This window comes from Heliangelus exortis, unplaced genomic scaffold (genome assembly GCF_036169615.1).
Source record: "Heliangelus exortis unplaced genomic scaffold, bHelExo1.hap1 Scaffold_131, whole genome shotgun sequence".
Classification (NCBI taxonomy): Eukaryota; Metazoa; Chordata; class Aves; order Apodiformes; family Trochilidae; genus Heliangelus; species Heliangelus exortis.
The window spans coordinates 247,516-263,833 of record NW_027285950.1 but is presented as its reverse complement, the minus strand read 5'-3'; the positions used below and the strand labels follow the sequence as shown (position 1 = coordinate 263,833).

Below are 16,318 nucleotides of genomic sequence, written 5' to 3'. Positions count from 1 at the left end.
TCCATGTGCTTTCCTTAGGAAAATGAACCCTCTGGCCCATACCATGGAACTGGAGCTGAGCTCTGGCACTCAAAACTGAGCCATGCCAGACACGCAGCAAAGGACATGAGCACATTGCTCGTGCCCAAGTCATTTCTGGAGCAGTCTTTCTACTGCCAAGGCCGTTTATGCACTCTTGAAAAGCAAGCTATGGTTTTTGCTTCAGAAATATGGGGTTTTTCTATTCCATTCCATAAACCAGGTGTGCAGAAAACGAAAAAGAGTATAGAGGAGCACATCTGGTAGCAGCAAGAAATAAGGGTCAGACACTGATGAAAAATTCAAAACCAAAATCCAGATAATTTTATTTACAAAAATTACAAAAAAAGGAGAGGGAGAAGGAGGGGAGAAGGAGTGAAGGGGAGGGCAAGGGAGAGGAGAGGGAGGAGAGGGGGAAAGGAAAGGGGAAAAGGGAGGATAGGGAGGGAGCAGGGGAGGAAGGAGAGGACTATACAAGAGAGGGGAAGGAAGAGGGGAAGAAAGGGGAGGGAGAGGGACAGGGACAGGGAAAGAGAGAGGAAGGGGGGGAGGGGGGGAGGGGGGGAGGGGGCGAGGGGGGGAGAGGGAGGGGGAGGGGGAGGGGGAGGGGGAGGGGGAGGACACTGAAGGGGAAAGGGAAAGGTGGAAGCGGAAGGGGTGAAGGGGGAAAGGTGGGAAGGGGGAAAGGGGGAAAGAGGAAAAAGGGAGAAAGAGGACTACGCATCAAAAAACCACCAGGGAAGGGCAACAGGACTGTCATCCATCCAACAGACTCAGAACATTTATTCAGACTGACAGAAACATATTGTCATATCTTATGATCCATCACAAGATATTGAATAAGCTTCCTGCATTGAAACAGCACCAGTCACTCCAAAGCTGTGACAAAATAGGTGCAATTCCTCCTGGCACATCTGGCCTCACATCACAGAACATGTTTGATGCCATGGATGACAAACATTCAACTCCTCTGACGATTGCCTGAACACTACTGAGTGATCTTTCCCTAAAGAAAGGAGAACTTTTGTTACTGATTAGCCTCTTCTTGCCTATTCAAATAAAAAGACTGCAACAGAGGAGCTACAAACGCAAGCAAGGAGTAAGGGAGAGCAAAGACCAAGAACTGACAGCAGAGGGTGTGTGTTATGGGTCAGTGCTGAAGGCAATCACTGGACACGGGAGGAGAAGTGATGGCTGAAGTCTGTGAAACTCTGTGTAGGGCTCCTTTTATGTTTGTGATTGAGGATTAACTCCAGTGAAAGGTGACTTCAGATTAAGCAAAGTGTATCTGTGTGGAGGAAATGGGTCAGATTCCTTTCTGCTTGGTTTGTTGTTTTTTTTTTTCAGGCAGCTGATTTAAGCTCTACAAAGCATTTTGTAAGCAGAAAGTTTCCATGTTCAAGCAAGTGTAAAGCTAGCAGAAAACCCCTTGTGCTTAGCACAGGAACTAAACAGCTTTCAAGATGTTGTTTTCAAGAGATAGGAACAGTCATATTTTTACTTACTCTAACATGACACATTACCATGTCCAAGTTCTTCAGAGACAAATTCATCCAGTTTCTGCTTGTACTAGAATTATACAGAAAACACACCATTAACATTGTGCAATATTAAACTTCTAAAACAGTCTTCAAATCCACACAAAACCAGGCAGTAACTCCAAGCGCCAAAGAAGTGAGGCCATAAACCAGCAGAGTGGAGGGAAGGGCCCTCTCTCCAGACTAAAGGGAGAGCAGTGACCAAATTCACAGCTCCTCCAGGAGAACCCCATAAAAACCCAAATGCCTCCTATACACAGTGGATCTTCTACATTGAAGTATAAAATGAGATTTATTGCAGATTTATTTATTATAGTCTGTTACAATCCGAGTTATTATTTATATTTTGTTTGCGAGGAAAATTCAGCCACTACTCATAGACAATGTGTGAATTTACAAAAATAACAAGGCTTTATGATTGAAACAAGTTAAAAGGATTTATTTAGGATTTATACAATTAGTTACTTTGGAGAGAAGAGTCGTTAAGAAGAGAAAAGAAGGAGGGAGTAATCAAGATGTTATCACCGTCTGCCGGCCCTGGCCTCTGGCTGTAGTCGGGTGCGTGGGGTCTGTTCTGCTCCTATGGGTGAACTGTTCTGCTCCTATGGGTGAACTATATGTTCCTACTGGACTTGGACTTCTGTTCAGAACCAGACTGGTGCCAGGATGTCCCAGGTGTGTAGAATGGTGAACTGGATTTGCAGCCACTGATGGGAAGTGTGTTCTTCCACCTTCCACGAAGCTTTCTGTTGGCTTTTCTTTTTCTTTTTTCCATCAGTTCTGAAACATTCAGACAAAGACAAAGAATTACCTCTGGCAGGAACAGATTAGGAATGACCAAACCCATTTGACCTGAAGGGTTTTGGGGAGCCTGTATCATAGCAGTCAAACCTGCAAGAGTTACCAAGACTTGGGATTGCTCAGCACTAAAGCTTCAAAGCCATCTGTGAATGGAGTTTGCTCTCCCAGTTCCTTTTCCAAGCCCAGGTTGGCTTCCTCCAGGTTCCTGCAGCGCCTCGTAGCAACTTTCAGTGAAGCTTCTGCCACAGACAGCTTTTTAATGTCAGCTCTCTGACATTAAATGAAATGGTTAGATGAGCATGAAAAATGTTATAAGAACATGAATTCTGTCTTTAACTTATTTGATTATACAGTTACAACTGTCCTGAATTCAAAAAGTAAGAAAATTTTGCCTGCCACCAGCAGTCAGCACCTCCAAACGATCAGCAGCAGCTCATGGAGATTTCTGTTTTCTAATACATAAAAAATAATATATTATATATTATAGATAATATTTTACTTCTTGAACAATACACCAGCATACACTGAATCATGTTATTTTTTTAACAAAACTCAAAGCAAATCAAGTTTGATGCAAGAGCCACAGGTTGACTGCAGGTGTTACTCTGGTGACTAAAGGCAGGACTTTGTATGAGATGGTTCTTGGGTCTCTTTCTGCATTCTACAAAGAATGAAATTAATACATAAAATTAAATTAATATTACTTACATTAAATTAATACATAAAATTAATACCAAGTTAATTTTAGAGTAACAACTTTCATAAATCTGGACAGGCCCTCCTTTCCTCCAGCCACCCACCCAGCTATCATCTCCCAAAGGAACCTGGGATTTTGGCACTAGGAATACAGAGTTTTTCCCACGGTAAAACCATTGACAGCACTGCTGGAGTTCTTCCCCCTCTTCCCTCTTAAATAAACTGAAAAATGAAGAATAAGGTGGTTATCTGACACATGCAGGTATTCACCTCACTCAAACGCTCTGGGGTTGAGAGGAAGAAAGAAATGGAATTTTAAAGCACGGTGCACATCACTATTCACAGACAAACAGCACACCAGTGTCTAATTACCAACAGGACTGGTTCCTGTTTTCCAGAAAATAAAAAGTAACAGAATGTGTACAGCAACTTTTAAATCTTTGCTCTGCCTGGGACTGGTGGAATTTGCAGAAAAAAACTTTAACTAACATCCTAACCAGTCTTCTGGCCAGTTAATTAGCCTAACACAGCCACATAGAAGAAATTTAAATATTGCTTGCACATCACAAAATAGAGCAGAGAAAGCTTAGTGGCTGAAAGTGACTTTTTTGAGGAACAGGCAGGTCCCAAAAGACAGAATGCAGAAATGAACAGCAAAACACTGCTCAGAGCCTTCAACACTGCAAAAAGTGTGTCCTTTACCTCCCTTTTTTTTAGTTTTTCAGCCTCATAGATTAAGACTTGTTCTCTTAAACCAGCACACTTGGCCTTTAATTCCTTGTTCATCTTTTCCAGTGTGGAAACTTGCTTTTCAGCAGAGTTTGTGGAAAATGTCATTGAAGCATCCCTGTGCAGCAGCTGATGGAATAAATGGCTTTCCCTCTGGAGCTGGGCCAACGCCTCCTGTGGGGGCAGAATCACAGAACCACAGAATCATTAAGGCTGGAAAAAACCTCTAGGATCCTCCAGTCCACCTGGGAAACCAACACCACTAAACCATGTCCCCAAAGTGGGAATAATGTGCTCCACTCTCCCCTGAGGTGTTACACAGGACTCCAGACCCCTCTGCCCAGCCCTGCCCCAGATGCCCAACACCAACAGGATGCCTGCCCTATTCCCCTCAGAAATACACTCAGAAAAAAATCTTTTCAAACACTTCTTAGTATGGCCCAACACACACATGTTTTGCAGATGCAGAGAAAGCATCAAAGGTCACCAAATTCCAAGGGTTTTTTGCACGAGCTTTCTCTTACCAAGAGAAAGACCAAGTATGTTTAGTCACACATATCAGCCTTTTTACAGACAAATCTCCTTCTTTACTTCAATATGTATTTTGTATGGGGGAAAAAAAAATGCATCTGACTGCATTGTTTACAGGAACAACACAGGCCAGCTGGAAATAAAGCAGCAGAACAGGAAATATCCAGCATCGTGGAAAATATTTTTCCCCATCCTAAGAAAATTGTACCCAACTTCAGACAGCATCACCACCTTCCTCTGCACGACTCTGCCATCACCATTAGTCATTTTCTGCCAATTTTCTTTACCTTATTGTATAACTTACTCTATAATTTACTCTATAATTACTCTCTATTTACTCTATAATGTTATTTAGCAGTCCTTACTCTAATTCAAAATATCTGGCTTCACATACCTGTACCCCGGAATTGTCAGTGGCTTCCTTTAGGCCCTTTTTTTTTATTTTTTTGCTGGTGATGACACATGGAAAGTTCACCTCCAGGGAAAACCACAGTATTCTTCCAAGGATTTTTCCAGCAATGGAGAGCAGATTTATAGCTCAGTAGTGTGAGCAGTTTAACTTTTCTCCTTTCTTCTTCTACATTCTTTTCATGAAAGCTGTTTCTCACTGGATCTTTTGGAAGACAGTGAAATTTTAGAGGTTCTCCTCTCTTTGTCAACAGTTCTTGGATCTCTCACGTGTTTTCCTCAAAGCAATCTTTGGTTTTCTTTGAGGAGAACCCTGGGGATTCTTCAGAGATTGCAGGATGCTCTTTTTAATGTGTTTCCAAAGCACTTCAGGAGAGAGAGCTATGGGATGACCTAAAAGTCTTGAAGGTTTACCTGGAAGCTGTTTCTCACTATCTTTTGGAAGACAGTTCAATTTTAGAGGTTCTCTGTCAACAATTCTTGGATCTCTTGGGTGTTTTCATCAAAGCAATCTTTGGTTTTCTTTGAGGAGAACCCTGGGGATTCTTCAGAGGTCTGCAGGATGCTCTTTTTACTGTGTTGCCAAAGCGCTTCAGGAGAGGGATCTATGGGATGATCTAAAAGTCCAGCTTGAAGGTTTACCTGGAAGCTGTTTCTCACTCTACCTTTTTGAAGATGGTTGACTTTGAGCCTCCTCCCTGGGATGCCACCCCTCTTAGGTTTGGGCTTCAAGTAGAGGGTAAGTTTGCATGGCACAAGGCAGTGGTCTGTAGGACATTCTGCACCAGGCATCGCTCTGCTATGACGGACATCGCCAACATTTCTCTGGCACACTAAGACACAGTCAGTGAGGTGCCAGTGCTTCGATCCAGGATGCTTCCAGGTTGTTGGAAGAGAGTTTTGGGGATGGTGAGGTTCTGCTCAGCACGAAACTCCAGCAGGAGATGTCCACTGTCACTACAGTTTCCAACACCATGCTTGCCCAGGACTCCTTTCCAGGATTCATAGTTTTTTCCTACTCTGTTGTTGAAGTCACCAAGGATTATGGTCTTGTCTGCAAGAACTATTTGGGGGAGGCAGTGCAGGCTTGGTGTAGAATTTGACTTTTGGTCAGCTTGGAGGCTTGGGGCATAAATCCTGAGGCAGAGAAGAACATGGGGCTTGTTGTGGAGTGGGAGGTGTAAGGAAATAACGCGATCAGTAACCCGACAGCAAATTTTTAAGTTTGGAGGCTTGGAATAGCTGTGAATAAAAGCAAAATCCTCACTTATCAGCCCATCAGAGTCTTCCTGGGAAATATCAGCACTGCAATGAAGGAGAACTTTGATCAAATGAAGATTCCCACCAACTGAGCTACTGGACTTAGATTCCTGTTCAGTGCCAAACTCTTTGCCAGGATGTCCCAGGTGAGTTGAAAGCTGAGCTGGACTTGGAGCCAGAATTCTGCTTTCCAAGCTGCTTGTGACTGAAGTTCTTCTTCTGATGCCCTTCTCATGGAGTGCAGCGTTGGCTTTTGGTAGTTCATCATCAGCTCCAAAAAAATTCAGACACATCCCAAGAATTATCTCTGGCAGGAACACTTTGGCAGAGTTACCCATAGTCTCCGATTATTTGTTGGTTTCTGAAAATAGAGAGGATTAGGAGTGACCAAACCCAGAATTTGACCTGAGGGGTTTTGGTGAGCTTATATAGTAGCAATCAAGCCAAGGACTTGGGACTTCTCAGCACGAGAGCTTCAAAGCCACCTGTGATTGGTGTGTGCTTCTTCCAGAAGACAGAGAAAACCAACCCTGAGCTACCCTCCCTTTCCCATGGAGAGCTCAAACCTCAGACAAGCTGATAAAATAGCAGCCAAAAAAAGACATTTTTTTTTTTTCCTTCACAGACTCAAATTCTGTGCTCTGCAGGGCCTTCCCTTATTCAGTAAGGGAAAGGAAATTCATCTTTTTTTGCCACACATTCCCTTTGAAAACAGAATCCATGAAGAAAATCCTATTAATTCCATGATCAGTGCTGTTACTCTTGGAACACTCAAGAGAAATTAAGACAGTTCTAACGAAGGCAAAGGGTCTTAAGGAACTTTCCCCACAAATATGCCATTTTAGGCTTACAAACACAATGCTGACCAGATGTAGAAGAGGAACCCCAGCAGGAAAAAAGGAAAGTCTTATTACCACTCCAAAAAGCCTGTACCTACCTTTCCAGTTCATTTTATAACCATCTTCTCTTTGTCACTTCCTCCAGATACAGCTTTTCATATTTTTCCTTTAGAACAATGCTCTCTGTCAGGGAGTATTTGTATTTTTCAGGGTGTTTATCTCCACTTGCTGGTCCTCTTTTGTGTTTCTCCTCCCATCCTGCCTGCCTTAGGCTCTTCTTTCAGCTGGCAAGAAAGTTTGTTGAGCTGTAGACAGAAAAAAACCCACACACACAAAAAGGGACTCAGCAGGAGCTAAAAGAAAATAAAAAACCAAAAAAAAATGGTAAAGGGTTGGGCACCAGGACTGGATTTATCACCTGCTGACTCAGTATTAAAATCAGAATGAAACCAGGGGCTTCCTTTTTATCAAGAACAGCTATAACATCATTTCTGATAGGATTCCTCAGGTTCCCAGCCCTTCTCCTGCTGTAGGCACCAAACTGGCAGCATTTTCCCCATTCTTCCCATTTCCTGGAAAAGCACTGGAAAAGCTCATGGGAAGTCAAACACACCCAAACCTCCTGGTTTCAGCACAAAAACCACCTCTCATGCTTTAGAGGAATTTTTACAGCACACTCAAGTTTCATTATTGCACTGACAAACACACCACCTTTTTTTTCCCTCTACACTGAGAAATTTTTAAATATTAATTAAGAAGATGGCTTTCACTGAAGGGGGAAGATGTATTCTCTTCTTTAGGTGAAAGCTGCAGTTTATTTTAGAAAATGTGCAGGAAATATCAGCCTTTCGTTAGGTCCCAATGGTCACCTACAGCTCTGTCCTTCTCTTCCCCTTCCAGAAGCAAAATTTTCTGTATCTATTGAACATCAAACCTGATATCCTGTCAGTCATTAAAAGGGGAGGAAACTGGCATGGTGAGCACTTGAAAGAGGCTCTAACTGAAGGAAGAACCTTGATTTATTTGACAGGAAAAGAGACAATGAATGCTTGAGAATAGGAGGTTCCATATAAATAAAAAGGAGAATTTTTTTTTACTGTGAGGGTGACAGAGCACTGGCACAGGCTGGTCCCTTCCAACCCATAATTTTCTGTGATTCTATTTAAATCTGCCTCAATGTAATCATCCAAAATAACTCCTCCAAGAGAAAGACAAAAACTCAAGAAACTTCGGGACTAATCATGAGCCCCTGCCAGGGCAGGGGACTTTTCTTTCATGCTACTCAAACAGCAATAACCACCTCAAAAAGCACTTTTTGGGTGCCCAGGAGAAGGGAAAGGCTGGGCTGAAACCAGGGTTTCTCACTAGTGAGAAACAAATTCCACAACATTTTCTGCATCACCTCACTGCATCCTGCCCAGGGAAGCAATTGGAAAGCCTTGGGAAAGAGTAAGACAGGTTCCAGGAGAAAAAACTTTGGGCACACCCATCTACTGCTGCAGCACCATGGAAAGCCAAATCCATTCCAAAATACAGCCCAGAAAAAAACAACAAAAAAAAATTAACAACGTGAAAAGAAGCCTTGGGAAAGAGTAAGAGTTTTTCCAGGAGAAAAAACACCACCACCAAAAAGCCTCACACAAATCAGAGCTCACCTTTGTGTGCATTTTAGCAGCTTCATTGGCCATTTCAGAATAACCATCCTTTATTTCTTTCTTCAACTCATGCAGGGACATTCGCTCCCCATATTCCCTTATAACCTGTTTAATGCTTGAGAAGCTCTCTGAGCGACAAAGCACATTTGAGAAGAAAACAATGAAGCAAAGGAACAACAAGCAGCCTTTTTCACATATTCTTGTGTAAACATCACAGAAATTTTGTCTTTAACAGAAATTGCTGAGACAAAAAATCCAGCATTCCTATGCCACACCTGGAGGCTCCAAATTTCACCTGTGGAAGAATTCAGATTTTCCCTGCAGGGAAACCTCTTTTGGCAGCTCTCATCTCATGTAGAACAGAGTCTTGCTAGGACTAAGATGAGGATGGAATTTCCTCACCAACTCTTCTGCACACCCAGCTCTACATTCAAATTGAATCCAGCTTGAATTGTACTCAGGGATATGAACAAGCCCCACCTCTCAGACTCTTCCTCCACTTCCATGTTTATTTCCAGCTCTCTGTCCAGATGCACGTTGAGAGGGCAGCTCAGCTCTTCCTTCTCTTTCTTTCTGTCACTCTCAGACTTTCAAAACAGAAAAAGCAGATGGCACACAGGGCACAGGACCTGCACCTCATCTTCTCCCCACAGCAGCTGCTCTACACCTCCACCTCTCAGCCAACTTCCACAGAAAGCCAAGGGACCCAATTCCTGAGAATATTTCATCACATTTCCCACCCAACAAGCCAATAGCTAACAATGGAAAGAGATGCCCCCACCCAAGCAAAGGCAAAGAGGGGATTTTGATTCACATCTTCTTCTCCCTCTTGCTCTTCTCTCAGCCAAACTTATCTACATTTCTACTTATATTTTTTCCTTCTGCAGAAAAGGAGAAAAGGGAAAGGCTGCCCCTTGGAAACTGGCAGCTCCTCCCTTTTTCCCAGGCATTAATTCACTTGCCCCCTTTTCCTGCAAGGTTTTTAAGCTCCCACTGCCCTCAAAAACTCCTCAACACCCTGTGTGCTCTTGGAAAAGAGAACAACCCTCAAAACCAAAACTCTTCACCCCTACCTAGATGTGGAGGGTTGTGATGAGGAGGAGTTACACCATGAGTAATCACTACAAACGAGTTGTAACTTTAAGGTTAAAAAGCACAACTTGGCTTACAGATGCTGAGGGTGGGATTTCAAATTTTTTACCTGAGCTGCATAATGGGTGCAAATGTTGTTCCCCAAGGATTCTGCTCCTCTGGGTGAACTTGGGAAGCTTCCTCCTAAACTTGAACTTAGAGAAAGAGTGTTCCCAGAATGTCCCAGTTCAACCAGATACTGCTCAGCACTGACATCCAGACCTTCACTGATGGAAGGGGAAAGAACAAGCTTCCCACAAAGCTTCCTTTTGGCTTTTCCTTGGTTTTCCTCAGCTCTGAAAAAATTCAGACACGTACCAAGAGTTATCTTTGGGAGTCACTTTGGCCCAGTTACCCCCTCCCTCCCCAGGTCTTTGATTATTATTCAACTTGTGAAAGTTGAAGGGATTAGCAGTGACCAAACCCTGAATAGCATTTGAGCTGAGGTTTTTTTGGAGGATTTCTCAGCAGTCACGTTTCCCACAAGGAGCAGCAACCAACACTTGAGACTTCTCAGCATGAGAGCTTCAAATCTGTGAATGCTCTGTGCTTACACAGCTTTTTGCAAAAGGCAGTGAACACCTGCACAACAACACCCTTTCCCATGGGAAGCTCAAACCATAACCCTCAAATGGAAGCAAAAAAAAAAAAATATTCACTTTCTTCCTTCATAGAATTAAATTCTGTTCTCTGTAGGGCACATCCTTATTCAAACAGTACAGGACATAAAATTCATGGTTTGTTTGTTTGTTTTTTTTTTTGCCACTTACTGAATATAAGGAGGAGATTTATTAGAGACTGGCAAAAAATCTGACTGGTAAAGTACAATTAATTAAAAAAAACACAAACATTAATTCCACTATTAGTGGTGTTAGTCTTGGAATGCTCAAGAGATATTAAGACAGAGGGAGGGTTAAAGGAACCTTCCTCACAAATATGCCATCTCAGGCTAACAGCTGTAATGCTGACCAGATGTAGAAGAGGAACCCCAGCAGGAAAAGACAGGAGGAAAAAAGGAAACTCTTATTACCACTCCAAAAAGCATGTACCTACCTTTCCAGTTCATTTTGTAACCATCTTCTCTTTTTCACTTCCTCCAGATACAGCTTTTCCCATTTTTCCTTTAGGACAATGCTCTCTCTCAGGGTGTATTTCTCACTCTCCAATTCCTGTTTCAGGTCTCCCATTCTGCTGAGCAGCAGCTTTCTCTCTGCTTCATGGTCGTGGGCTCTGATTTCTTCCACTCAGTCCTGGGAAGCTGCCTGCTCCTGAAGCAGGTAACACACTTTTACCCACCACAAATTAAAAAGGGAACTGTTTTTGTTCAACCTGCCCAGTGTCAGGGGCACAGATTTACTCCTTGAGGCACTTGTGCATTCTCCAGCAACCAAGCAGAACCCAGGAGCTACCACGGGCAAGAATTCTTCTTATTTAGAAAGAATCCCTCCCTCTCAGCACTTATTTATTCAAGCTGCTAATGAAGGAACACTGTGGGACAGAAAAGCATAGAGAAAAGGATTCCTCAGAGAAGGAATTCCCCCACCCTGCCACTTTGCTCTAGGGAAAGAATAACACAGAGAACACTTTCAGAAGCCCCTCTGCTCCTGGCCAGGATTTCAGAATCCCACAATTTGGAAAAGAGCTCTGAGATCACCGAGTCCAAACATCAACCCAGAAAAAAATAAAAATATTCCAAAGGCCCCACAGCAATTGGGAAAAAGGCAGCAGTTTATGAGCAGCTTACCAGGGGTGAGCCTTGCAGAAAGGTTTCAATTCTACTGTTTTGCTGCACAACTGTGGCTTCCAGTCTGGCATTTTTAGCTCCAAGGCTTTAAACAGAAACACAGCTCTTATTACAGGGAACCACCAGAGCACCAGTTCTTAAAGAACAGCAGGGAAAGGACAAACAGAAGCATCTTCACCACCTCAGACAGCAGCAGACACCTTGGTCCCCTGTGCCACTCTCTTACCACTGTATCTGTTCCTCCAGGTGTTGCACTGCAGTAGCACTCCCAGAAGATGCCAACAGGAGGTCTTTCAGTCTCTGGAAACAATCTCTTTTTTCTCTTTCCTTATTCTCCAGAGCACTCTTCAAGTCACGAATTGAATGCTCATGCTGAAGATGTTCTTCCAACTCCTGCAGCTGTAAAAGAACAGCAAGATTCCACAGCACTCAGCTGAGTTTTTATGCTGAAGAGCTCAGGGAATGCCCCTGTCTGCACTACCCAAAGAGCTGTCAGTACATTCCAAACCTTCCCTCTTCCTAGGAAATGAACACAAAACATGCTACTTTACCAAATCTTCTCCACTCTAAGCACTGACACTCACCCTCCCACTCCTTTCAGGCACTCTCTGGATCCCTTCGTTTGCTCCCCCCCTTGAAAATAGGAATTAAAAAGTTCATCCTTCTCCTAAAGGGACGTCACAGCCCCCTTGTGTATCTATAGATGTATCTATATTCATGCAGGGTAAGTTCCAGAAGCAATCAGAATTGGCAGCATGCTGATGGATGGAGTTAAACCCAGTGGTGGTCCCAGGGTGGTCCCCAGGGCTCTGCACCAGTTCTCTTCAACATCTTTATCAGTGATCTGGACGAGGGGATTGGGTGCAAATGACACCAAAGTGGTTGGGAGGCTTGATCTGATGAGGGCAGGAAAGCTCTGCTAGAGGGACCTGGGCTGTATGAGATTCACCAAGGGCCAGGAAAAATATTTTCCCCAAAAGGGTTGTCAGGCACTGGAACCAGGGGCTGAGTCAAAATCTCTACAGAGACTTCAGAGATGTGGGGATGTGGTGCTGAGGGACAGGATTGGGCTTAGCAGGGCTGAGGGAACACTTGGACTTCATTTTAAAGATCTTTTCTAACCAAAAGAGTTCTATGATTCTCTGTTACAAGTGGGGGAAGCATGACGAGCAGCAAGAAGCCCAAATGCAGCATTATTGCAGACATTATTTCTATATAAATGCAGACATTAATTCTATATTAATGCAGACATTAATTCTATATTAATGCAGACATTATTTCTACATAAATGCAGTCCATTATGTCTACTGTCCTTCAGAAATCAGATAAAACTTTTCTCAGTCTCTTTTGCAGAGCACTTTACCACATACAAACCTTGGACCGTGTCAAAGACAAAGATACCAAGTGTCCTGGTTTGGGCCAGGATAAAGGGGATTTTTTGTCTTGTACTTTTGCTTTCATCTCAGTCTCTTGGAAGTAGTTGCACTTGCTGAAATTAACAGCAAGTTTCTCAGACAGTATCTGCTTCTAGGACTGATAAAACTTGATTTTTATAGTAACAGCAGAACCAAGGCCACTGACCAGCTCTGAGGAACATTTTACCCTCCAAGAGGAATGAAGAGGTCCCACCTTCAGCCCTCCTTTGGGGAGGAACGGACAAGAGAGATGCCAGAATTGAACAAACAGAGAATTCCATCCCATACACCTCATACTCAGGATAAATTTGAGGGATCACAAGGGTGAAGCCAGCTTCCTGCCTTTCCTGACTTTCCTGCTTCCCCTTCTTCACCTCTCCCTGTTTGCTTCTTTAGAGACACAAAGGCACAACTTGAACTAAATCTCGCCACCTCTGTGAAGGATAACAAGAAGTCCTTCTACAGATACATCAGTGGCAAAAGGAGGGGCAAGGAAAACATTCATTCTTTAATGGACATGGACGGGAATGTAATTGTTAAAGATGAAGAAAAGGCTGAGGTATTTAACACCTTCTTTGCCTCAGTTTTTAAACAGTAAAACGGGCTATCCTGAGGACAGCTGGCTTCTGGAGCCTATAGGAGACAAGAATCTAAACACCCCCCCTGCAATCCAGAAGGAAACTGTCAGTGATCTACTGGGCTGCTTGGATCCCCACAAGTCTATGGGACCAGATGAACTCCATCCAAGGGTGATGAGAGAGTTGGCAGAAGAGCTCGCCAAGCCTCTCTCTATCATCTACCAGAAGTCCTGGCTCACTGGGGACATCCCAGATGACTGGAAGTTGGCCAATGTCACGCCAATCCACAAGAAGGGCCGGAAGGAAGACCCGGGAAACTACAGGCCTGTCAGCCTGACCTCAGTGCCTGGCAGGGTTATGGAACAGATCATCCTGGGGGCAATCACACAGCACCTGCAGGATGGACAGGGGATCAGACCCAGCCAGCACGGGTTTAGGAAGGGCAGGTCCTGTCTGACCAACCTGATCTCCTTTTATGATCAGGTCACCCACCTGGTGGATGAGGGGAAGGCTGTGGATGTGGTCTATCTGGACTTCAGCAAGGCCTTCGACACCGTCTCCCACAGCATCCTCCTGAGAAAGCTGGCTGCCCACAACTTGGACAAGCGTACTCTGCACTGGGTTAAGAATTGGCTCGAGGGCCGGGCCCAGAGAGTGGTACTGAATGGGGTTCTTCCAGTTGGCGGCCGGTCACCAGCGGTGTCCCCCAGGAATCAGTGTTGGGCCCAGTTCTGTTCAATATCTTCATTGATGACTTGGATGAGGGGATTGAGTCCATCATCAGCAAGTTTGCTGGTGACACCAAGCTGGGGAGAAGTGTTGATCAGCTGGAAGGCAGGAGGATTCTGCAGAGAGACCTGGACAGACTGGAGAGATGGGCTGACTCCAATGGGATGAGCTTCAACAAGGCCAAGTGCCGGGTCCTGCACTTTGGCCACAACAACCCCATGCAGCGCTACAGACTGGGGACAGAGTGGTTGGAGAGCAGCCAGGCAGAAAGGGACCTGGGAGTCTGGATTGACAGGAAGCTGAACATGAGCCAGCAGTGTGCCCAGGTGGCCAAGAAGGCCAATGGCATCCTGGCATGTATCAGAAACAGCGTCACCAGCAGGTCCAAGGAGGTGATTCTGCCCCTGTACTCAGCCCTGGTAAGGCCACACCTTGAGTACTGTGTTCAGTTCTGGGCCCCTCAGTTCAAGAAGGATATTGAGGTCCTTGAACAGGTCCAAAGGAGGGCAACCAAGCTGGTGAAGGGACTCGAACACAGATCCTATGAGGAGAGGCTGAGGGAGCTGGGGCTGTTCAGCCTGAAGAAGAGGAGGCTCAGGGGAGACCTCATTGCTCTCTACAACTACCTGAAAGGAGGATGGAGCCAGGCGGGGGTTGGTCTCTTTTCCCAGGCAACTCTCAGTAAGACAAGAGGGCATGGTCTTAAATTGTGCCGGGGGAAGTTCAGACTGGATATTAGAAAGAATTTTTTCACGGAAAGGGTGATCAGACATTGGAACGGGCTGCCTGGGGAGGTGGTGGACTCTTCGTCCCTGGAGACATTTAAAAAGCGACTCGATATGGCACTCAGTGCCATAGTCTAGTGACTGTGGCGGTAGATGTTCAAGGGTTGGACTCGATGATCTCTGAGGTCCCTTCCAAGCCAGCCTATTCTATGATTCTATGATCCTGGGAGGAGGATCCCATCCCTTCCTCTGCCTGTGGTCCTGATCCGTGCCAGCCTGAATCTGTGTGTTCCTGCCTCCAGATCCCGACCCCAGGAGTCCAGCCTGGACTTTCCCACCCTGCAGCCTCGGTGGTGACGTGAGAGTTATTGGGGGAAAAGGGGTGAAGGAAAGTGGGATCAATTTTCCTGTATATTTGTATATATTTAGTAATTTTTCCTCTTTATCATTACTGTTTCATTAAAGCTGTGTAGTTTAGTTCCCAACCTATCAGTCTCTCTCCCTTATTCTCTCCCCTTTCTTTATCAGGGAGGGGAGGGGGGATTTAATAGTGAGCATCTGTGATTTCAGGTTAATTGCTGGGCCAGTGTTAAACCCTGACACCAAGTTTGTAAAAAGCTGTGCTTCCTCCACACATCATCCCCCCATCACGAGGAAGTTTATTCTAGGATTCTAAAGTTTGTGTACCTTGGATTTATTTTCTCCCAATTCCTTCTTCAAGCCCAGTGTGGCCTCCTCCAGGTTCCTTCTGTAGCACGTGGCGACATCAAGCGAAGCTTCTGCCATGGAGAGCTTTTTCAGAGCATCAGCAAGCTCCCGTTGCAGCCCTCTGATCTTCCACTAATGAAGATGAGCATGAGGAAAATTATAAGACTATGAATTCTGTCTTTAATTTGTTGATTTATACAATTAGACCTTGTCTTGAACTCCAAAAGCAGGAAAAATCTGCTGGCCATCGGCAGCCAAATGCTGAGCACCTCAACTACCAACAGCTCTTCAGGAGGATTTCTAATAAATAAAAAAAACCCTCAAGTATTACTCTTCTTGAACCATACACAAGCATGTGTATGTTATTTTGGTACCTGTTATTTTGGTACTAAGAACACAGAGTGATTCACAGGGTAAAATGACTGACAGCACTGCTGGACTTCTTTCCCCTCCTTCCATCTTAAAGAAATGAAATCATTGCTCTGCCTGAAGCTGTGGAATACTCTGCAGAGGAGCACGTTTCCTACTCGTTTTTTGCAGAAAAACCTTAACTGAGGTCCTCAAGAGTCTTGTGTGCAGTTCTTGGTCTTTCACAGAGCCACAAAGAACAAAGAAATTTAAATATTGCCACACACCGTAAAATACAGAAGAGAAAGCTTAGGTTGGTGTCTGAAGTTGACTTTCTGAGGAACAGCCAGGTCCCTTAGAAGCCCCAAAACTCAGATATTAACCCCAAAGTACTGCTAATAGTCTTAAGCACTGCTAATATTGTGTACTTTACCTGTGCTTCTACTTTGTCAACTTCACATCTAA

At 44.3% G+C, this 16,318-nt stretch overlaps 1 protein-coding gene and 2 long non-coding RNA genes across 8 annotated transcripts in view; 1 reads left to right on the top strand and 2 right to left on the bottom strand.

The window, feature by feature from the left end:
• The window catches only part of LOC139790699 (maestro heat-like repeat-containing protein family member 7), a 90,843-nt gene that overhangs the window by 12,249 nt on the left and 62,276 nt on the right, over positions 1-16,318 (top strand). The gene's annotated exons all lie outside the window — the stretch shown is intronic.
• On the bottom strand, positions 9,873-11,436 carry LOC139790708 (uncharacterized). Its single transcript, XR_011723587.1, has 3 exons — positions 11,351-11,436; positions 10,660-10,874; positions 9,873-9,902 (listed from the first exon to the last, which is right to left on the bottom strand). It is a non-coding gene; the product is annotated as an uncharacterized lncRNA (long non-coding RNA).
• LOC139790707 (uncharacterized) lies at positions 11,583-16,307 on the bottom strand. Its single transcript, XR_011723586.1, has 3 exons — positions 16,287-16,307; positions 15,485-15,637; positions 11,583-11,749 (listed from the first exon to the last, which is right to left on the bottom strand). It is a non-coding gene; the product is annotated as an uncharacterized lncRNA (long non-coding RNA).